The following is a 25,555-nucleotide window of genomic DNA, read 5'->3' as shown; positions in this document are numbered from 1 at the left end:
AGCAAGTGGACTGAATTAACGAAAGCTGGAAGCCAGTATAAACAAGCACTGATAGGAAGTCGACAGTTATGATAACAATGATGGAAGCCAAAGATAATACATTACAGATGATAGGATATGTTTACATAACACAGATAGGGGATAAGGACGATGTACATGATTGGGGATAAGGACGGAAGCCAATGGTGATACATTACGCATGATTGGATGATGTTTACATAGGACATGATTGGGGATTAAGTATTATGTACATGATTTACATGAGTGTTGATGGTGTACAAACACAAGTTGATAAGGATGTACACGGGTAGATTGACTGTACATGAATTACGTAGATAGAATGTACACTTCATGCTACTTTTATTTTGGGGTGGGAATTGTCTGGGTGGGAATTGTCCTAGGTGGGAATTGCCCTAGGTGAGAATTGTCCAGGTGGCATTTGTCCGGGTGGCAATTGTCCTAGAACCAGTATGTACATCCTGTTTGCCAACCAAGTTACGCAACCGGTAAGTGAACAGCCTGACATAAAGATCCTGAAAAATGAAGTTTAGTTACATCACATAACATAACCTTGCAGCAATTATGCATTGTAAAATCAATGGGTCAGTTTTCACACAGGTGTAAAGTTGAGCTGATTTAGTTTACCGGCTATTCAAATCCATTTGCAAAGGTTACTATAGTATTTTTCATTTTGTGAAAATGTATGTAGGGAAGTGGATTAACGGCTGAGCCGACTCCCAATTTCTCGCATCCATTCGCTTTTTCTTCTCCAAGTCGCGAATTCTTTCGTCGACTGCTTTTATAGAAAGTGAGGTGGCCATGACAAAGTTCATATGAAGTAGAACAAGGCGTAGCCATCTCATGCTTTTGACGTTTTCAAAATAATGGCTAGGAAAACAAAGTTGTCACAAACTTTGTTCTTACCGTCCAAACAAGATGGCATCTCGCTAACACTCACGGGAAATACACAGTTTTGTTATTGTGTTTTGTTTGTTTAATATGACCAGTTGACAATAGATTTACTCGTTACACAACAAAAGAGGAAGGTACACCCATGTGTGAGTTGTTTTTGTTTTTGTAACAATTTAGAGAGTCTCGCGTGGACGTGATCCTGTCGCCATTTCTTCATTTGTTTACATTGCCGACATCAAAGGGGAGTGTGAAAAGTGGAATTCAGCGTATTGAATGTAAGTACTCAAAGTGACAACAGTGGGCAGTTATGGTCTTAGCGGTATTTTCATCGCATTAGAGTCACTGATTGCTTTTTCTCAGTGTCAAGCATCAATATGTAGGCCTTGCTATCATTAACAGTGATTAATTGTGAAAACATGTTCACCTTACTGTAAACACCATAATAACAGGCCCGAGCGTCATGAGTACCACTCATTTAAAACTTGCGTTTGTGGCAAATAAGTTATTTCCTAAACCCTGTCAAGAGAAGGAAATTAGAAGGAAGGAAACATTTTCAACCAAACCATACTTGGAATTCTAGCCACCCAAATCCGCACATTTCGTTTTAATATTCTGCAATCCATTTTTAGTAGTACCCGGTGGCCCAACCCGGTCCGATTTTTCTTGGCTCGACTTTTAGGCCATCCCAGATTTAGGTGGTAGTGTAGATAGGGCCTTCGGGCATGCCCTGTACGATGCTATCTATAGATGGCATAACTTAGTGTTAACCCACCATTCAGTCCTTCAGTAGGTAGTTCGAGACAAAGCAAGTCCCGGGTGGTCACTTTGAGAGTCAGTGTACTGGTCGACTGCTCGGCCACCTGATAGTAATGTATTTCAATATTTCAGTTTAATATTTAGATTAAAATGTGTTTTTCACGTCCCGGCATACAATGTATTTGTTTTGCATTTAAATCTATCTGGATCGTCAAATAACCGAATAGTTAAAGTGTTCGCTCATGACGCTCCAAACAACCCCAATTCGATTTCCTATATCTGAATGATGTGTAAAGCATATATGTGCTGTTTCTCACCGTGATATAGCTGGAATATTGCTAAAAGCGGTATAAAAACAACACTCATGTAGTCTTAATATATGTGGGAACTATAACTTATGTAGAATACTATTTACCTTAATTAGTAGAAGCGTCGCACATGGAAGCAACTTTGTTGTTTGAAAAGATCTATTAAAAAAAACATAAAATACCTCCTTCTTTACCATGATGTCTACTGCAAAGTCACAACTTGAGTTTCATGTTTGAGCTGTTTTCTCGTGGAGGCATATATTTTGCATGAAAACGCACAGTACCAGTGATGTAACATATGTTTACCTTTGTTATTAGGAGCGTGGATACCATCGTCCTTGGGGCGGGAATGGACCCTGAAGTCCCCCAGAGGCAGGACGACTGCCATGAAGACATTCCATGGACAGAAGATTCTTCTGGAACGGGATGTGGATGTGTTACTGTTCGTACATTTTGTGACGATGAACTATGCGTGTCTACTACTGTAAACCCTCCATTAGAATAGGTAGCTTTGCATACGTTGAGGGAACACGGTTCCAGAGTTGTTGTTTTTTCTCAAAAAAACTTTTTATCTCTGGTTTTACGTGTCGGGCTTCGGTTACCTTTGGCCTAGTTCAAATCTCAAATTTGAACAAGGTCAATTGAGACATACATTCTGCGGGAATAATGCTGGAGTTGGAGGATTTGGTACTGTTCCATTGTTAGGATTGATGACATTAAAAACGTAACTGGCCCAGCTGGTCCAGTTGTACTTGTCTGTTTTGTTGTTTTGTTTTTGAAAGTTGTGAACTCGAGAAGAACAGTTTTTGCCCACGGAAACCGGATGTGCCCGACTTTATCGCCGTGTAGGAGTGCTTTTTTAGCCATACACTGTCATACACTGCTAACACAGAAACTCATCAAGAAAGTCCAACAATAATATCTACAAACCAGAACTTACAATACAAAAGCCTATCAGCATTACCAGATCGCACAGACTTTCAGTTCAATGTATGTACCAAACAATCCAGTGACGTCTGTAGATGAGACAAGACATTAAATGAAAAGCTCCCACCAACATCCAGCAGTCTAGAATATCACATTGAGCAAGTAAACTACCAAGTGCATGTTTGGAAACAGTATCTTTTCTGGTGTTCTGATGTCGAGAAATTCTGCCCCCCTGGATTGGTTGAACTGCCAGCAGAGATCTGTGTCAGTGCAGATAGATTGATTTATTGTGCACAGAGACGTGTCTTTTTGTATGGCAGGTGATTGTTGCCCGAACAGCTGTGGCTGTTAGATGCCTCGAATTCTGACATGATGTAACATATGATATGAAAAAAAGTGAAGATGAGAGTCAATTGTAAGCTTCTGAATGTATCAAAAGTGATTAAGAGTTATCTGACAGGCCACTTTGAATAGCTACAACAAGAGCTTAAACGCAGTTATCGACCGTGAAGCATAGTTTTCTAATACTTTGGATAATGTTATTTCATAAACTATTTTAGAAAGGTGAAGCTTTTATTAACCATACCACTGAAATTTAGGGTTTTTTTTGCTATACTGTGTTAAATATGTGACTCGAAATGAATTGTTTGTTTACATATCAGTACAAACATAGCCCTCTGCTATGTATGCTATGCGGCCATCTTGAATTCTGGAAAATATGAAATATTTCCATATAACATGCTGTCACTCTAGAAGGAAACAGGAAACAAAAACGGATGATTCTAGTTACAAGAGTAGTGTAAACTTCATAAATCACCACCACACATTTCCATGAAAAGTCGGAGAATCGCTAAAATCCCCTGTCTCAAAGAATAAGCTGTAAAACATTATATTACCACGGCATGACCATACAAAATTACTTGTTTTGTGCCCAAGCCACCACTCTAGAAGATATAAGGGTGAAAAACACCAAAAGTATCAACACTGGATGTAAATGGACACATTCGGTGTTAATCTTTATGTAAATTTAACTGCCGAGAAGGCCACACACGACAAAATGGCGGCCATTTTGATTATTTTCAAAAGCAAAAATATGTCAAACAAATTCTACATCCTTTAGCAATACACAAAAGTCAAAATGAAAGTGATCAGATTGATAGTAGTAAAACTATCCATGATTAACTTTGAGATGTTGTAGGGCAGCAAACCAAATGTCATGAAAATGCTCACAGACCCCCACCACATAAAATGGCCTGTGAAAAAAAAAAAAAAACTGATACCACAATCTGAGAGTATTACAGGCCTTTTCATGAGCCCAAGACATCATACCAACTAAACATAGTGTCAAACCAAATCAGTACTGGGGAGGCTATGCAAGATTTTTCAGCTGTCTCCTCCTGGACTAATATCGCTTTATCATTATACCGTCTGGTGCTATCGCTTTCTCGTCTCGTGTTATCGATTTCTCGTCTCGCATTATCGCGGTCGAATTTTAAGGCGAGAAAGCGACATGATGGCCTTTAACAGCCACCTATGTCGTACTATCACTCAGAGCAATGGCGCAAATCACCCACCATAAGTATAGACGGATCTGGCTTCAGCAAATATATTTTCATGTAGTATATATTTCTCCAAAAACAGGGAACACTTTACCTGAAACGTTCATAATAGTAACAATTAGTTTTAACGTGTTCCTAAGTCCTCCTGTTCCCTGTTCCTAAGTCCTCCTGTTCCTAAGTCCTCCTGTTACCTGTTCCTACGTCCTCCTGTTCCTAAGTCCTGCATGAAAGGGGAAGACATGTCTTGTACATAACATGTAGAGTTGGATGAAAGGAAACATCACTGGCATAAACTGTCAACACAAGAACAGTACGTATGCCATATTGATTATTTAACTTTCATATTCATGAATTATTTCTTCATCAGGAATAAACTGGGAATTATCACTTATTACTCGCCCGGGGAAGATATTGCAGTTTCTTACATGTACACAACCGTGGGTGAGAAACTCATGTGAGAGAGCAGGTATCACACATATGTGTTAGATCGATTTCTAATCCTGTGATTGGCTACTCCATGGTGATGACCTAGGGCCAAGTTATGATGGACTACATTGCTGATTAAAATTCACTGATAAGTTACTCATTCTTCAATCAAACAGAAACATGTTGTTCGTGCCCAAAGAAAGCCTCGTATGTTCGCTGTTGCAACATAAACATGTCTGTCCTATATGTCACATATAGGATAAACATAGTACAAATCTAGTTATTTTCTAATTCCTTTTATTTAAACCCTTGATTCTAGTCATTAATTATTTATGGTTCGAACAGTCAGTGATACAATTATGTGAAAATGGCCGTAAGACATAAAGCCCAGAATCCTAAACTCGCTTTCGTGAAATACCATTTGTAAGACAAGGAAGCGAGTTTAGTATCCTCTAATTATGGCAGTGTGTGTATGATATTGTTGCATCGAATATGAATTTCTCAGTGAATTTTCTCTGAGTTTCATCATTTATTGGACTCATACAATAATCTTTTCAGTGTAACAAACTTGTTTTACAATACAACAGTTCAGCTGTAAACAGCATCTTTAAACATTATGGAATGTTTCACCAAATCTAGTTTAGAACAATTGACTGAAGTAACCGGCTAAATTTACATTAGTGAGTCTAAACTTTTGATGGGTAGAATATAATTACGTCGTGTGTAACATACAAGAACCACATCGATGAAGCAATTAGCAACTGTATCACATAAACATGATTTGACAACACATGTGTAAACATGAGCCGAACAATCATTATTTAACTGGGTCATGTGTCCATAAAAAACGACACCATAACCAAAATAAACTCCCCCACTCACTTCGGAAAACTGGGCCGACAGAATGACGGGTCATTTTGGCCACGAAAGCGCACATAAAATCATAACATCGTCTACCAGTGATCCATAATCTAACACAGAAGGTTAGGTCGTCCGTCAGTAGCATATACATGCCACGTGCCTTCATATAATCTTTCGTCAATTCGCCACTTATTATTGTTGGCAGAGACATGCCAGTAAAGACCACGTCACTGAGCAATTTGCTGCTCGGAAGACGAAACGCATGGATTTCATTTAGGACTGTACACAGCATATGTTTACTCCTCAGAATAGAAAAGTTCTTTCCTTATTGGTCCACATAATTGCCATTTGTTCAAATTATGGTAGTCAGAGGCAAGCATTCTAGCATTAAATATGTATTCTCTACCTTCAACACTACATTTAACAATTATTATTGGCCTCAGCCCATATTACAACTAGCACTTGTCTACATATTTTCTATAAAAGTAACTGTATACTGACAGTTTTTATATGACAATGTATGCAAGGTTTGTTTTATATAATTTGATGAGAGGTAAACCAGCTGGTACATAACATTTCATGACCAAACAAAATAATGACCTTAGCTGAAAGCTGTTTTGTCATTGCTTAAATATATTACCACGTCCAGTTGTGCCTACACTTCATTTCTGTCCCGAATGTCATTACTATCGCCAACAAGCCGCATAATCTCGATCTACACCGTGTCGTGGATCAAGAACCATCAATTTTATCTTCTTCTATTTTTACATTAGTTTTAAATTATTTAATGAAATGTTCGATATATTATACAAATGAGTAAATTTCATTCCTTCATGTAAGTGTACAAATTTCTACATCGAGTAAAAACAGTTAAATGTGAGTTCAATAAGACAAGGAACCCAGTCAAATGAATCGCTATGCTTGTTTAAGCGAAGTGGTAGATTTCCGTAACAAGATTCGTGGATGTCTTGTGGTTTGACTAACAGCTGTGTGGCCGTAGGTTGTATTGAATTATTGAAACATCCGAGACACTGCGACATCGTGCACCTGTCACCAAGGCTGTGAATGAGTCTGTACATTGTCACTGTAATGAGATGATGCGGCCTTCACACATGTCACACAAATACATTATTGAACGTGGACCGTGAACGCATTCTTCCTCTATAAGTAACATACTGAATATATCTATATGTGAGTGAGTTTTTTACTGTGATTAATTTGTAAAAAGTTGAACCGTATTGCTGTAATATTCCGGCGTGTCAGCTAAGTACGGGGGTCCTGTCCAAGATGATGCAAGTGCTTAGACGGTTACCAGTTAGTACAGAACACGAGAACAATTGTGGTGCTCAGGAACCTAGACAGATTAGAACTGATTCTAACTGAATGTATCTGTGATTTCTCACAAGCACAGACCCACCCAGCTCCTTAATTACGGCGTTTAGACGACAGGTCGCATTGTTTGTCCACTGAAAAACAATGGAAAATCGGTAATTGCTGAAGTGATCTAGGATGGCCAGGGTGTTCTTGGTCCGTCGGTATATTGCTGGCAGCCTGTCGTGGTGCTGCAGTCATATGGAAACAACACGAGCTGCCTTGACTGTTTACAGCATAGCTTCACTTCCTAACAGGTGCAGTCAAAGCAGACCGTGTCTTTCATTCGTTATCAAAACAACAGATTCACCGTCTTCGTTTTGAGTCTGTATGGTGGGAACAATCATTTGAGAAAATATACCATTTCAAATTATGAAAATGGTAATCGATTTTATTGATAATACGTATTTTATGAATCTGCGAAAAAAGACCCTTACATCAGATGTATGGACTTTTTGCTGATTCACGATCGCTTCCCTCAGAATGTTGTCAGAAATATTTACCTCAAACTCTTGATGAAATGGGTGAGTGGGTATCAGTCAGAGTGTGTGTAGCTGGACCGTGAATTATTATGGAGAGCGCATTGAGTGGGATACATGACTGTTATACCTGAAAGACACGTGGAGAGGTCATTGAGTGGGATACATGAGTGTTACACCTGAAAGACACGTGGAGAGGTCATTGAGTGGGATAAGTGACTGTAATATCTGAAAGACACGTGGAGAGGTCATTGAGTGGGATACATGATTGTTATACCTGAAAGACACGTGGAGAGGTCATTGAGCAGGATACATGAGTATTATACTTGTAAGGCACATGGAGAGGTCATTGAGTGAGATAAGTGACTGTAATATCTGAAAGACACGTGGAGAGGTCATTGAGTGGGATACATGAGTGTTATACTTGTAAGGCCCGTGGAGAGGTCATTGAGTGAGATAAGTGACTGTAATATCTGAAAGACACGTGGAGAGGTCATTGAGTGAGATAAGTGACTGTAATATCTGAAAGACACGTGGAGAGGTCATTGAGTTTGTTTTAAACATTCAGTGAAGAAAAGGATTAGGAACAAGTTATCCAACTTAGGTAACCCTCATTGAGTGAGATAAGAGACTGTAATATCTGAAAGACACGTGGAGAGGTCATTGAGTGGGATACATGAGTGTTACACTTGAAAGACACATGGAGAGGTCATTCAGTGGGATAAGTGACTGTAATATCTGAAAGACACGTGGAGAGGTCATTGAGTGGGATACATGATTGTTATACCTGAAAGACACGTGGAGAAGTCATTGAGCAGGATACATGAGTGTTATACTTGTAAGGCACATGGAGAGGTCATTGAGTGAGATAAGTGACTGTAATATCTGAAAGACACGTGGAGAGGTCATTGAGTGGGATACATGAGTGTTATACTTGTAAGGCCCGTGGAGAGGTCATTGAGTGAGGTAAGTGACTGTAATATCTGAAAGACACGTGGAGAGGTCATTGAGTGGGATACATGAGTGTTACACCTGAAAGACACGTGGAGAGGTCATTCAGTGGGATACATGAGTGTTACATCTGAAAGACACGTGGAGAGGTCATTGAGTGAGATAAGTGACTGTAATATCTGAAAGACACGTGGAGAGGTCATTGAGTGGGATACATGAGTGTTACACTTGAAAGACACATGGAGAGGTCATTCAGTGGGATAAGTGACTGTAATATCTGAAAGACACGTGGAGAGGTCATTGAGTGGGATACATGATTGTTATACCTGAAAGACACGTGGAGAGGTCATTGAGCAGGATACATGAGTGTTATACTTGTAAGGCACATGGAGAGGTCATTGAGTGAGATAAGTGACTGTAATATCTGAAAGACACGTGGAGAGGTCATTGAGTGGGATACATGAGTGTTATACTTGTAAGGCCCGTGGAGAGGTCATTGAGTGAGGTAAGTGACTGTAATATCTGAAAGACACGTGGAGAGGTCATTGAGTGGGATACATGAGTGTTACACCTGAAAGACACGTGGAGAGGTCATTCAGTGGGATACATGAGTGTTACATCTGAAAGACACGTGGAGAGGTCATTGAGTGAGATAAGTGACTGTAATATCTGAAAGACACGTGGAGAGGTCATTGAGTGGGATACATGAGTGTTACACCTGAAAGACACGTAGAGAGGCCATTGAGTGAGATGCGTGACTAAGCTGACGAGTAAAAGAAAGTACACAGGTGTAATTGTTGCTGCAATCCCACATATGTGTTCTCACTAGTAAAATTATTGAAGAACATCGATTATATAGAACGCATCCATCATGTTTCTTTTGTCAAAATGCAATCAAAAACATTTGAACGTGTTTTGCACGAAATTTCGGAAAATTATAATTACTGTTCCATGCACGAGCAGTTTTTGCACAAAGGTCATAAAACATATTTGTCGTGAAGACTAAACAATCACTTCACAAAAATCTCAAGAGAACATTCCAATATTGACGTCGGCGCCACGAGAATGGACCACACGAATGTCATAAATGGGTACTTCTAACAGTGTACCCGTGAAGGTCCCTGGGTAGAATAGGCCTTCAGCAACCCATGCTTGCCATAAAAAGCGACTATGCTTGTCGTAAGAGGTGACTAACGGGATCGGGTGGTCAGGCTTTCTGACTTGGTTGGCACATGTCATCGGTTCCCAATTGCGCAGATCGATGCTCATGTTGTTGACTCGATTATTTACAGACTGCCGCCATATAGCTGGAATATTGCTGAATGCAACGTAAAACTACACTCACTTCCAACAGTGATATTGCAAGGTTGCACAAGACAAACCATAATTCGTCAGTTTAACCGTGCCAGTATGACAGGCCAGACATGTGATCGACACAGAAGTGGACGTCTCGGAATCACAACACCCCTTGAGGTTCGTTATCAGCGGGTTATTCACCTACGCAATCGGATGCTGACGGTGACGTCATCAGCTGAAACATCATTGATCATCACGTGAACCGATTTATCGTGACCAGACGACTTCATGCTGCTGGTATATGGGCCAACCGACCGCTGTATGGAATGGCCTTGACCTTCCAGCCTCTGCAGTGGTCACCACTACGTCACTGTTTGTTGTTACAATGCCATTTTGCTGATAAAACACGTCTGCTGTAGTGTGCTTCAACATACACTTTCCGTTTGATCAAAAGGTTTCGTTATTTATATCTAACTGGAAGAAACACAACCTGCGTATTTTCTTTTTGCTCGTCAGTTTATTATACCTGAAAGACACGTGGAGAGGTCATTGAGTCGGATACATGACTGTTACTCATTGAGTATGCTGCATGGCTGGGTATTAACCCTGTAACACACATTGATAGGTCACAGACATAAATGACTGTTAAATCTGCACAAACATATGAGTATCTGTGTTTGTGACACAAGTATTCCACGTGTGTAATGGTAGCCTCGAATATATCTAATGTAATTTAGAAAATAATTAATATCGGTGGGACTCCTGAGCCGATAAAGCCACCGAGAGTGTCATGCCTAAAGGTGTGGACCACGTCTGTGAACGGCCTCAAGTACTTAGAGTCTGTTTAGCCTTCCATGTTCCATTGTGTGTGTCGGTTTCGGTATATGATTGGCTGCTGTTTACATACCGCCGTGACATAACTGTAAACATACCGCTAATCAATGTTCCAACAAATAGTTTGGCGCTCGATACCGGGGGATCCAGAAATGGTGCAGTTCGATTCCACACAGTGTATCAATATTGTCCTTCTCTTGCGTCAGGACACGTTTCGGTTGACATCAAGACTCAGACGGGTTGGCAAAAATAAATTCGAAACCACGTGTCGTGTCATAAAACATAATCCAGACCACTGTAGTCGATTTTACCGATAGACTCCTCCCGGGTTCTGGCAAGTGGCAGCATGGCGAACATGATTTTGGCCTTCATTGGCGACCTGTGCAAACAGTGATGCCTTCAGAACAGACTCAATGAAATCCATCCAAAATGCAATCCATATACAAATATTTACGTACGTCTTGTAAATACCGTGGGAAGGACATTCGCAGCTCCTCATTACATGTATTAAAGCGGTTACATGGCCAGGTCGTACACAAGTACATCAAAGCCTAGAGAATGTGGCAAGTCTATAGTTCCACAGTTTCAGGGATCTCTGGGCACCTTTTCATTACGTTTTATGATTATTATTTATGAACTTATGTCTGTAAAATATGTTCATTACAGAGACTGGATGGGAGTCTCATGTTTAGACAGCCCATTCTTTATTCAACACTTCATGCTTCTCACCAGAAATACATGCAACTGAATCAATAGTTGATTATTTCTTTACCCACAGTTCATGCGACTCACCAATAGTTCATGTTGCTAAACCACCACTTTATTCGTATAACAACGGTTGCTACCTACCAACAGTTAATTTCTCAACCAACAGTTCATGCTGCTTACGAACACAGTCCCAATTTCATGAAACAGTATATGATCTATACCTACAGTGCATGATGCCCATCAACAGTTCATGATCCCCACCAAACGTTCATGACCCCTACCAACATTCATGATCCCCACCAACAGTTCAAGATCCTCATCAACAGTTCACGGTATCTGCCAAAAGCTCATGATCCACATCAAGAGTTCCTGATCCCCATGAATAGTTTATAATCCCCATCAACAGTTTATGATCCCTAACAACAGGTCGTGATCCATCCAAACAGTTCATGATCCCTAGCAACGGGTCGTGATCCCCTGCTTCATCCAAACAGTTCATGATCCGTAACAACAGGTCGTGATCCCCTGCTTTGTCCCAACAGTTCATGATCCCTAGCAACGGGTCGTGACACCCTGCATCATCCCAACAGTCCATGATCCCTAACAACAGGTCGTGATCCCCTGCTTTGTCCCAACAGTTCATGATCCCTAGCTACAGGTCGTGATCCCAACAGTTCATATACTGTGCCATGTCATAACCCAGCTTGGTTGAATTTAAACGTGGCTATTTCATTCTCTGAACTTGTTGTCGCATATCAATGTTTATAGCTAAAATGGATAGAATTATCATTAAACCGCCCGCACGTTATCAGAAATGAGCGGGCCACTGTAACTTGATAATGCCCGCAAAATGCTTGACGACGGGCCATTATCAAGCTGGTTGTTGGGTCACGTCATAAGTAGCTCAGCTGTTAAAGTTCAATCACCTACGGCTCGTTTGAACAAGGGTCCATTTTTGACCATATATCTGGCTCACATTCGTCACATGTACCTGTGCCATGATGCACTTTCCTCCCTGTGCCAACCATAACAATTGTACCATAAAGGAAAACATACAGCAGTGAAAATATCGACTTGAAGTCTAATGTTGTTCACCGCTAAAAACAATGGCGGCTGGTAGTATGGGTCAAGGTCGAATGTCGTCACTCTCAATTTTAGCTATAATAACGGTAACGCTATTTTTCAGGGCATTAACATTTGCAGGAGCCCTCGGTCTCTTCAACTGCCCTCCTCCGTCGGGCAGTTAAAATGAAAGACCTCGAGCTTCTGCAAATGATAATGCCCTGAAAAATAGCGTCACCCTTTTAATATTCTCGGTGTGTAGATACATTAGAAGTTTGATTTCCAGCTCACTGCCATAATAACGAAGCGTTTCTGGTACAATGAAAAATCACAGCTATGATTATATCTTCGTTTATCGTGACAATACTGTGCAACAGTTGACAAGTTTTAAGGTGACTCACATGATGCGTATGTTAACACGATGCCAACTGATGTGACTCAAAAAATCACCAGCCGGGACGCCGGCCCCGCTGTTTGGCAGTGTGATACAGCAGACAACCTGGTGACAGCCATTTGACCCACACACAGGCAACACCGTACAATGGAGTAGGTGTGGCCAACAAACCAGCTTGTTTAAACTCGGATGTCAGTGTTTCAAACCAATGTTTTGCTCGATCATACCAGAATGCTAGTACAACGACGGTGGTACATTGCTCATTAATTCATCATTTATTCAAACTATTTCAGAAAGAGAGTGCGAATAGCTGTTGATTAAGGGGTATGTGGATTTACTTGACTGTCAAACCTCAAACTAAGCAAGATTCCATAACCAATTCAATCACGCTTCAATGTGAATCCACAAATCGCGTGACTGTTACTGACCTCGAATACTCGTCACATGGTCGGTATTGGCGTGTCACGTGAAATGGCCTCGATCAACTGATAGAGAACAAGATGGCTTCTTGTAGTAACATTTTTCAGTAAGTTACTGCCATCCTGCCACTCAGGGGTTCGAACCCACCCACCCCTCCTTTTGAAAACGACTTATAATAACACTAAATACATTTTTGCGTTGGCAGTGCCAATGGGACCCCCTCTGAATCCACCAAAGGACAGTAACCATGAAATGTTACTACAAGAAGTCACCTTGTGCTCTAACAGATGCACCATTGATGCCCCTCCTTTTAAATGCCTGGATCCCCCCATGACTGCCATGAAACACGTGTTAGACCATAAAAGGCTTCATAAAATATAAACTGAATTTCTGCCTCATGATATAACGAATAATGATGTAACGAATATTTATTTACTCATGATCAGGTCATTAAGCGAAACATGGACCTTCAGACACCTTCTGACTTGACTTGCTACACTAGTCGGGTGCTTGATCACGAGTACTGACGTCTCCATCTCCACATAAAACTTTGTAATGTCAAACTAGCGTTATTCAAAGTACAGTTGTACACGCGTGTGAGTGATTGAGTGAGTATAGTTTTACGCTGTTTTTTAACGATATTCCAGCAGCATCACGGCGGGGTAGACACATTGTTCCCATGTGGAAAATCGAAGCCGGGTCTTCGGCGTGACGAGCGACCAAGTGCCCTACACACTAGGTTACTCCGCTGACACCAAGCGTTTAGGTACTGACAACATTCCAGTAGTAACTAGTCACCAGTTCCGCAAAGCGATATCAGCGGATACCCAACATCGTTCTAATGTCTGAAACGGGGTTCTGCAATTTTTCAGCTATTAGACGGCTTGTTATTAGTCGAGTATGGACCAGAGAATCCAGTGACTGAAACGAGTATTGACAGATTGGGATACGATGGCATGCACCACTCACGTCAGCAAGCCTGACAACACGACCCCGTTAGCCGCCTTTTACGACAATCACGGGTTGCTGAGCAATTATAACCCGGATCTTCACACGTTCTATATTAGCTAGGGCAGCATAGTTGAATACCTCAACTTGGACAATGTACGCACAAACCTATGGAAGCATGCAGCTATTGATCTCATGACAAAATGTTTTATGAGATATGATCTCTGTTAACCCGAGACACCTCTACATATAAATGCAAATACCCAGCTATTTGTCGATTGGATAGTGACAATTACCTGTAATTGGCAAGCAATGTATTTGATGAGGCCTGCATCTGTGCCAGCCGCAGGTAAACTTCCTGGTACGTACAAGGAGAATCCGGGTTCACATGGCACGTTAACAGTAACGTTATGAGCATCGTTTCGAGACAGTTCATCCTACAGATAGTTTAACGAGAAAGCACGAATACCGAAAAATGTTTGAGGTAAGGTGAAACAAGGTTTAACGTCGTACTTAAGAATATTTCGCAACAATGACGACGTACGTGCGTGTATACACATGTATGGCTGATGTACTAGTCTAGACTGAAGCACGTTTTATAGTGCAAACTCACTGAGACACCATGCAGTTAAGCATGTATACCCCACTCAGACATACTATACTACCTCCGAGACGACCAGTCCATGCTGTACCCATTAATGCCGAGCACCGGACAGGGGCCAACGTCTTTTGGTGTGACGCTACCGGGGATCGAACCCGCAACCTTCCTCTCTCCGGGCAGACGTTCTTATCACTACACCAAAAATAGACAGTCTTTGTGTCAAACAAAAGTTTTAATCTCAATTCAAAGTTGTTACTGCATTCACCCATGGCTGAATTTAGACTGAACGTTATATGTACTATATTACAGACACAGGTGAACTTAAACAACATTTCTGACACATCTTCCTCCTCCCAGGTGTTTTTCATGATTCTTTTCTTTTCAAACTCCATGGCAAAGTATGACTAAGACATTCTTTGCATAAAGCAACGGAAAGGTGTCATCAGATTTGTACATCTTACACAAATACTAAGACTTAGTTATGTAACCCCGGTTCGGGGACGGGATGTTTAGCTGTACAAGACTCACATCTGAATACATAATAAGAGCGTATTGCCAGTCATCATTTCATCAGCTTTTGCAACCAATGTGTGCTGAGCCAAGTACACACGTTGAAGTATACAGAGCCGGGTAATTAATATACAAAATGCAAATGGCATATGAATGGATATTCACAGACAGTATATTCTATACCCCACATACAATGCATAAGCACATACACGAACAATACACAGAATTGGTGGTGCCATGTGTGAGACACTAATAAAGGTTAGATAAATAGAGCTGACATGTTAATCTATTCATTGTATAAGAAAGAGAGAGTGTGTGTTTTTGTTCACACTGCTTTTAGCAATATTCCACTAATATCGTGGCGAGGGACACCAGAAATGGGCTTCACACGTTGCACCCATGTGGAGATCGAACCCGGGGCTTCAGCGAGACGAGCGAACACCTTAAGCAATTAGGCAACCCCACCGTCCTTATTACAAAAAAGTCGTCACGATATGGCTGAAATATTGCCGATGTGACGTTAAATATTGACTCACTCACTATTACAAAAAAGAATATCCAAAATCAACATAAAGGTTTAGACAACTAACCACACAGGATTGTAGGTTTTGCCAGGTGTATTGCTGTAAGATACATGTAGGATATATTGTAGTTAGAGATGCTACTCTCCCCATAATATGTTCACTCCAACGAGCCTCCGGTCACTTTTTTTAATTAAAAAAGCGCTAACATTTTGAAAAGTGACTTGCTTGTGACTTGATTGTTTAATATCATGAAAACAATTATTTTGTTGAACAGCACGTGCGTTTTTTGCGTCAACACCAGTTTGACTGAGTTTTTTCCGCATTTAACTCTCTAGCAGTTGACTGGGCTGTCTGATTCTAATAAATTGGCGCTGAAGCTGGTATTGTGAATTTCGGTTTCTGTTTTGGGGACAAGGGCAGAATTACCTATTTGGAGTTTATCGCAGCAGTGATGCTAGATATATTAGGAGTGAAGTTTGTGACGAAGAAAAGATGTAGTACTTCGGTACTACAAGGACGTGTACGTCCAACGTGTTGTTTCATAACAGTGAGTGGACTTAGTTTTAAGCCTCTCTCAGCATAGTCTTCAAGCACAGGCAACTGGAGATGTGTTCTAACCCGGATTCTAACGGGTTGTTTCATAACAGCCATAGAAGTCAGATAAGTGTTGACGTCTTAATTCTGACCACAAGAACAAGAACTTTTGACCTTGATCCGAAAATTCTTATCAGTTTGACCCATCCCATGCATGATACACTGGAACGTGACCCGTCGTTTGTTAGTATTGTTGCCTTACTGTCTCTAATTCATGACTACACCCAGTACTTTACCGAAGTCAAGTTCACGTTTACTGGACTACGTATACATAATTCTATTTCTGCTAGGAACTCTTACCTCTTACAACACCTACCGCCAACACTTTAAGTGTTTGTGAAATGCTACCCAATTTTCATGTTGACAAAATATCGTAACGATATTTCTTTAAACAAAGGAGCATCACAAATGTTTATGCTACAACATATGGAGACTTGCATGGTCAGCCACTCAGGTGTAACATTCATACTCTTAGCTCAGTTTAGAACTAACACGCACGTTTAGGACGAGCTGACTGATATAATAAACAGTTTGCTGAATAACACACCAGGGATATACCGAACTAATATTGGTGAGCCCTTGGAGTTCGTTACATCCGTACGTAACTGTTACTGAAAACGGGGTGTGCTCGGGATGATTAATGAGAATTGCCTCTTTACGATAATAAATGGTCTCAAATAATAAATGGCTTCCTCCAAACGCACTAGGTCGTACTTGTAGGGTACAAGATAAAGATACCGCTGACTCACCTGCAAACATCAGTGTGGTTTACTCTGGGATGTCAAAATATAATCACACCTGCTGCCTTTAGTTTGGTTTCATTCTGCAGTTGCAACACAGCTGTTATTCCCCCGAAATATGACACGAATGTTTATAACTAGTACGATATGTCTTGGTTTCAAAAGGAGAAATAACTATTGACTGTGGTCCTGGGTACGTTATATTTGTATTTGAATGGGGGAACAAAGAGCTTTGATGGAAGGTCTTAGGAGCGAGAAAGGTTCTGTCGTTTTTACAATATCACGACGAATGAGAATAGAACCAGGCGTGACGAGCGAGCACTTCAACCACTGTGCTACCCACCATCTAAGGAGCATGGGGACTGTGAAGGTTGCTTTTAGATAGAAGCAGGGGAAGACACTTATACCATGGTGAAGACAATAGGCGCCAGTGTGCACCCCCAGCTAGAACTGGGGTAGCTGAGGCATTGGGGATAGGTTCGACTGAAGACCCGTCCCCAGATCTTGGTACTGGATGTCCAAAGATTTATAACAGATACTTCTACATGATAACTATTTTTCTGTTTTATGTCGCACTGAGTAATGTGCCAGATGACAGCAGTATGTACGCAGTCGAGTCTGGACCAGACAATCCAGTGATTACCATAACATTACGAACGTCTATCTTCACAAATTAAATACGATGTCATGCACCAAGTCGAAGAGCCTGTTCACCAGATCGCCTCTTAAGACATGCATGGGTTGCTGAACACCGATCTTTTCGGGTTATGTGTTAACTAGGTTCCAGGAAGTTGCATTTTGTCTACAGCTGAAAACGAAAACGGTTTCAGTGCTAGGTTTGTCGAATTGAAACAGTTACTTGAACGTCAGGGTGCCAAACGCGTGGAGTGAACACAAATCTTTGGAAAGAAGGAGGCATCACACGGCATTGTTTCCATCCAGAACATGCTTGGTTGAATCACAGATTTACGCCGTACTCAGCAATATTCCCGTTATATGACGGAATTCATTCTATAAATAACCGAGTCTTATATTTTCAGGTCCAGACTAGCTATTCTCGAAATGTTCGTAATCCTACGAACTTCTTAAGGGCATTCTTAACACTAAGACTACGATCAAAGTTAAGAATTCTTAGGGCTACGAACGTTCGTAGCCCTAAGAATTGTTAACTAAGCTATATGACGTAAGACAGTTAAGCTTGTTCAGTCTGAACTTACAAGGTATATTGTAGGGTTACATTTGACTTATTTGTGTTTGGAATACAGACAAGATACAGACACGAGTTAAAGGAAGGATTTAAAGCGTACTTATCAGGGTGAAATGCTGTACTGAAGGAATAAGTTCAAAAGTGACCTGCCCCACACTCTGCTTAATCTCTACTACTTGTAGCAGTGAAATAATCTAGTTGAAACAACAGCGATGATGGACTTACTGTCAGCTTCAAGCAGCTAATGTTATATCTCAAATAGAGTTGAAATTAACGATAAAAATTACAGAAGAACATTACGGTGAAAAAATGAAATGATATCCCACATATACGCACGCACCTGCACGCTCTCACTCATTGCACAGCATTTACCAATAAATTTAAAAACAGAATTTACTTCGGCTTTTTTCGTTTTGAACCAATGCACAAAATGTGTTAAATGAACTTGTCCCACCTGTTTGGGGCCTCGCGGAAGTTCCCCCGACAGAAGCTGTTCCCCCTACAAAGGAGAATGCGAGAACGTCAGCTGTGGAGAAAAACATCAATACAGACGAGTCCATTCCTGGAAGCGGTTGCCCACTTCAATATAACCCGGCGAATAGAGAGCGGCATTCATTCCAGCTAGGATCCTGTTCGATCAGTAGTTTGCATCATAGTCCGTATATTAGCACACGCCGCTTGTTCAGGTGAGTGAATGTTTTAGATAAGTGTCATACCCAAATTGAGATGCAGACAGTCTATAGTGACAGTGAAAAGCAGACGAAATTGTATACGTCTTAATGTCATATGTTCAGTTAACGGGCCCCTCCTCAGTGGAGACAGTGGCAAGCTGTCAGTTCATAGGAGTACACGCCGTTACATGCATGCTAGCCGAGGTGGTGATGCAATTTTAAAACAAATGACCGGTCAGCTGATTACGTTCACGTGGGTAGTAAATTGTTAACTGTGTACAACGGAGGAACTGTCACATGGTGAAATTGTTAGATGGTCATCCTAAATGAATATGTTCTATAGACATCACGTTGTTGAAATAACCCGACACATAGGACTGTATTTTTTGTGTTTATCTCTGAGATGATTACATTTAAACTTGTCTAGCGATTCCTGCCCCAACCCACCCAGGGCTCACTCTTATCTCAGCACTGATATCTGGAATAATATAAATCATGGTGACATTGGACCACTCACCAGAAACATGCATCAAAGAAGTAATAATCATAGATAGGTCCTGGGGCCTAATTGAGCAAGAAATCGATCATGCTGTCTCATAATCGAACACAAACAATTTGGGAGCATTTGTTTGCATTAACACATATTTTTCACGAGGTTCGTTTTGACTGTTACATTTCATGAGCACTACCAATTTCCTCCAAGTGAGGATTGAATTTAACTTAAAGACTCCAGGAAATGTGTGTTCCAAACATACGAGCTATCCTTTGAAGACGTAATCATTTACAAATGCTTTTTGTGCAGTTTGCCCTCAAAAACCCCAAACAAGGATATGGTTTTTCACGGCTACAGATAAGGGTTATACAGGCATATTGTACACGAAAAAAAAATTGAAGTATTACATAATATAAGATATCAAGCATATCATGTACGCATATAAATACCTTTGTACGTCTAACATATATAACGTTTAATAGCTGAAACAGTTGTTTTATTATCATCAATAACAAACCACATTATCAACTCGCTCACACAAGAATATGTCAGTACTCCTTCAAAATTCTTAGCGCACCACCATTTGCAATTTGTGGTGTAAGCACACACACACACAAAAGTTATCTGGAGCTCTGTTTGTCTATATTTTTTTGTGCGTTAACAAACAAAAGCTGGACATTTTGATAAATGATGCTAACCAATTATTTTGCAGTTAGATCAGATGTAAGGAACTGATCATCAATTATGAGATTTTACCCAATTCCCAAAGGGTTTTTGACCCATGTTGAGGAGTGATCTCTGTAAAATGTGAAACTCCTCTCATTGGTCCCACCATCTGGTCACACCAACCATTAGATTCATCCATCTGATTACCTGCTCCACAGAATTGACATTGCCAATATCATATGAATTAGATGATGAGCCTTCATGATTTCCTTTATCCCCTACTTCTGAGGCAGAATATAAAACGTAATAAGCATCACTCTGGAAGCAGTGCAAATGCTAGTGAATGTCTAAGGGGAAAGTGTTGTCTAAAAGCTTGTGAACACCTAAGGGAAAAGTGTTGTGTACAGGCTAGTGAACATGTAAGGGGAAAGTATCAGGCCCCCCTAAGTAATTGAAGGAAATACAGCAAATTTGAAGGAATTGCATCTCAAATGTAAACAAACGCAGCCCACTCGCGAAACTATTGCAGCGATATCGGTAGTTTAGCGGTAATAACAGAAACACATCGGCCCTATCGGAAGCAATGTCGGTAATACTGGAAACACGATCGGCCATCTTCGGAGATTTTTCGGTCGCGAGCGGAAACTCACGCAGCAAAACATGGCGTCGTTGGAAGAAGCACCCGTCTTGGTGAGTTTTGTTTTTAGTTCCTACTATTACATTTTCATACTTATCCATCTTTGACCACCCGCGTTGAATGCGTTTAGGTATGAGGTGTTGTCGGGGCAATAGCTTATGTTTTTAGGAAAAGATTGTCACTGCAGAAGAGTGTCACAAGTCATGCCCCTGGAGATTGTTTACATCTGAACATCGAAGTCGTGCCGATGATTACGAACATCATGAACGTGCGCCATGAAGAATTTTATGAGCCATAATTTTTCTTGCTACGAAGTGCAACTGACAAATTTAAACACATTTTACAAAAAATGATGTTATATCTGGCGCACGTTCGCATCATCTCTCTGAGTGTGAGTTAGTGTGTATCATCAGTATTTCATAGTGAGTCATAAATAGGGGTGAAACCTTAAGCTGGTACCAGTGTATGGTACATATTGCGGTACAGTGGCCTTTAGTTCGGGTCGTTTCAGTTCTGTTTCGCCTCAGTGTATGAGATATGATCATAATGCAGAAAACTGACTAGAGCCAATACTTACATTGTTTAATAGCGTGGAAAAAATAACCCTAATATTTGTTATTTTACCTGATCAAAACTGTAATGACTAGATATAATATACCAAATATCTGGATTGCATTACGGTTTACTAAACCGAATTCACCCCAGTTCATAACACATGCTCCATCATTCTATCGTATGGTGACAATCATTGGATGTTCTGTTTACAAACAACATGGTACAGGTGTAATACTTCTGAAACAAATAAACTGATGGGCAAAATAGAAACTAGACCAATACAAATTTGTCTATTGGAAAATATAACAAGAAGTCATTTGTCAATGGCTATTCGTAAAATTTTGCAGCATTTGGGGCTGAGATTAGAAATGTACAGAAGTTTAAATGAAGAAGGTGTGATTTGAAAAAATTTGCTAAGTTTGTTAAGAAACGTATTGGAGCTTGTTGAAATGATCAGATCAGATCAGAGGAGTTCTTATCAGACACGATTCAATGTCAGTAATGGGTGTGTCCTTCATATGCATCGATACATGCTTGAACACTACTTCAAAGAGAGTTAATTAATCTTGACAATTTGCAGATGGTGGGTTACGTGAACGAATTTTTCTGTTGAGGTGATCCCACAAGTGTTCAATCAGCAACAGCTGTGTCATCAAATCTCTGCAAATGCCGCCCCAGACCATAACACTCCCTTCACCAAAAGGAATCGTCTCTTGAATGCAGCAGGGTGCCGTTCTCTTACCTCTATGATGGTAGACTTGAACCCGACCATCTGCATGGAATAGCTGAAAACAGTTTTCATCAGTAAACAGAGTTTGTTTCCAATTCCGGTTCTGCCAATGCTGCATAGTGCTCGTCTACCTCAGTCTGTCACGTTGATGTCAGAGTGCAGCCAAAGATTCTTGCCACAGGAGCATGTCTGGCTCCCAGTTAGAGCATACCAATCACCCTCTCGCTGCTTTGTGGTTAATCTCAGCATGTCAGTTGAAGTAATCGTCATGTTTATGGTCTAGGAATACTGACTACAGGCTTTTTCTACCCATTACCATTTCCATCATGTGATGCCCTTGCATTACATTTTTCATCATTAAGACTGATTTTCGCAGGAACAAGTGCATTTTGTCATAACTCGTGCTCAAATTGTTGTGAGTTGTGTTTTTGTGATACATTTATGTAATCTAGAAACAAAATTCAGTTAAAATATTCAAACAATTGGAATCTGAAATTTGGCATAGTTTCTTTTCCCCGTCTGTTGGTATTCTCATTCATGATATAGTCACAACTGTACAATCAAGTCTGCCTTTGTTAGGGATTTCATGTGGATGTGGAAAGGGTTTTATGCTACTGTTTATATGTGGAAACAGATAACATCCAAAGGAAAGTTGCAGTAAGTTATGCAAATTGAAGAAATGACAAATATACCCACAATGCTTCTTATAAATTCTGCAAGAATAAATGCACATTTTTGGGACATTGTTGAAATATTTATGATGTACAGCAAGTCGAATTGTTTTGTTTTTTTTTAAAACTTTTATCTGTAAGCTTTGACCTTTCTGGAGAGAATAATTCAACAGTTTTCCATTTGTTTCATAATTTTACGTCCTTAAAGTCTGCATCCTCTCATCATAAGGGAGAAGGTAGTTAGTTTCTTGAGTCCTACAAGGATGAAAGTTGTGGAAGGATCTATTTTGTATTCTAAGAAATAGTATTTTCAGTGTGTGAAGCTTTATTGATCCAGTGGTTTCTGAGAAGTTGTTACAATGACATTGGGTGAATGTGAAAACCTGTCTATAAGAGAAAAGATGAAATAAAGGTGAAAATTCAAAATATTGCCTGACACAAATCACTTGTGTTGAGCCTCACAAAACAGTGCACTTCAAACCATGCTTGAATGAAATTACAATTTACAATTCGATCAATGGAATAATTTTAGTGACAACCCAGTGAATAAGCATGAGCAGTGACTCTCGCTAAGGATGGTTTCAATTTTGTACACATATACTAGTAAACTGGGATTAGGGAGTGGATGGAGGATGGTTAGCAATTTTTTTGCTGTTTTTGTAGTAAAACATTAAAAAATTTTAAAAATATCATCAAATCTTCCTCCCCCAGCCATAATTTATGAACGTCCCCTAAGTATGGTCTACTGGATTACCATATTGTGATGCTGTCATGCAGACTTCCGTTTCTGTGAAGATCTACAGTTTGATAATGCATCATTTGTTTCGTTAAGCATGAAGATCTTGGTTAGAATTGATCTTAGCAACCATGCTTGTTGTAAGAGGCGTCAAATGGGACTGGTTGGTCAGATTCACTGAGTTGGTTGACTTGTCATTGTAATTCCCAAATGCATAGATCTCTGCCCATGCTGTTGGTCCCCGCATTGTCTGGTCCAGATCGGATTATTTACAAATCGCCGACATATAGCTGGAATATTTCTAAGAACGGCACAATACTAAACTCACTCACTGTCTGTTTTGTATTTTTTTTTATGATCATTAAATGTTAATGAATCTTTTCTTGAATATAACGTTTGAGGAAAAAAAAATGCAGGAACAAACCGCATTTTCAGTATGATCCATTTATGCATTATTTTAACATGTGGTGGCATGTGGTCCTGCGCATAAAGCTCAAGTCACAGTCAGGTGTAGTTAAGCAACGATGGGCGCGGACAGTGCTCACATGGGTGACCGGCAGCATGACTCCTGAAAGTTTCTAGGACTTCAGTCCTCCCCAACAATGAAGTACATGACAGGTGTGATGAGGCAAGTGAGTTTGTTCAAAATTTATTCTGTTCCCCCAGCAAAAAATGGGTACCTGGAGGGATAAGTCATGTGACTATAACCGTCTAGTGCCTAACAGGCAGCTTGGGTTATCCAGGGTAATAATGTGCCTGCTTTGACTGTTAGTGCTATGAGCATTCACATCGTGAGTGGAGTTTGATGCAATACAAGTGCTCATATTATTATTATTTATTAATGCAACAGCATCTAGTGTGTGAAGAATGCCATAAGTGTTGTCACTTAATATATTTTTGTGAGATCATTTTTATTGTAAGTGTTTTTCTCTTCCCAGTCCTCTATGATCAACATGGAAGGAGTTCAAATCAGTATGACATTTCTCGATCTAGATCCTACTTGCTGTGTTTCAAAGTTGATATTGACTATAATTAAAGTAAGATCAAAATTATATTTGACGTTAGTAGGGCCAGTATTTTCCAAAATACAAATTTGCATGTACATTCTTGCTGTTGTACCCAAAAGCACAACTATGTTCAATTTCTTCCATCACTTTTGTGTATAAATAAAAAGTACAAACAGCTATGTTACATAGGATTAAATATATGTTGTACCATACCCACTGCCTGCCTGACTGAACACTTGAAAGCAATGTCTTTATTACAAGCGATATATTAGGAAAATATGAATATGCAATATTAGTTTCACCATGATCAGTCATAATGTAGAGAAAGACTCCAGTCAAAGGTAATAAAATCTCTTCCCTCAGACACACTTTTTAGCAGGACCAAAATTACACTCTTTTGTTAAATAGCCAAGATTTATTTGATAAGGTAAATATACAGCATCTTTGTGAGATGCTTCAGTATTGGCTCACTGGGATTTAACCCAGAGTAAGCGGATCTTTTATAACACCATAATCATCCAAGCATCTAGTAAATATGTCACAATTAGTGCAGGTTGAATTAGGATTAGCAGGATTAAAGGAGAATACTATATTTCATATGGTAAAAGCATTCGAAAAGTCAGAATCACAGCAACAGTTAAAAGACCCACTTGTCGTTCTGCCTATTATGGAATCCTGTGGCCTTATTGCAACTTGTGAAGCTAGCATATAGTGAAACGGGGAATCCTGTGATGTCATTGTGGAAATACTTTTCACAATTAAAATGTAAGTAAAAATAATGGGTTTGCTTCTGATGACAGTAGCTTCTACCATTCATTTCAATTTGTTATTTGAATGTATTACAGGGAACACCTTATTTTGTCAATGGGGTTTTGACTCTCCCAACACAGGTAAACTCTCCCTCAGCCCAGACGGTTGTACGGACTTTCCACCACATGCTGTTTTGTCTTTGTAAATCAAATTGTAATCAGCTTCTTGTGACATCAGGCTGTTTGATGAGC

General features: G+C 40.1%; 2 protein-coding genes across 3 annotated transcripts in view; one reads left to right on the top strand and one right to left on the bottom strand.

Moving 5' to 3' along the window:
• Nucleotides 1-25,555, bottom strand: part of LOC137273720 (cubilin-like) — a 493,514-nt gene that overhangs the window by 64,275 nt on the left and 403,684 nt on the right. The window lies entirely within an intron of this gene.
• Nucleotides 18,871-25,555, top strand: part of LOC137273719 (argininosuccinate synthase-like) — a 38,555-nt gene continuing 31,870 nt past the window's right edge. The window contains exon 1 of one of the 2 annotated variants that reach the window (XM_067806522.1): nt 18,871-19,074. The gene's annotated coding sequence lies outside the window, so the exon portion shown is untranslated. The remainder of the gene's footprint in view (nt 19,075-25,555) is intronic. The other variant, XM_067806523.1, reaches the window with a different exon arrangement.

This window comes from Haliotis asinina, chromosome 2 (assembly GCF_037392515.1).
Source record: "Haliotis asinina isolate JCU_RB_2024 chromosome 2, JCU_Hal_asi_v2, whole genome shotgun sequence".
Classification (NCBI taxonomy): Eukaryota; Metazoa; Mollusca; class Gastropoda; order Lepetellida; family Haliotidae; genus Haliotis; species Haliotis asinina.
Note: the sequence above shows the minus strand (reverse complement) of the source record. Positions and strands in the feature narration are given on the sequence as shown.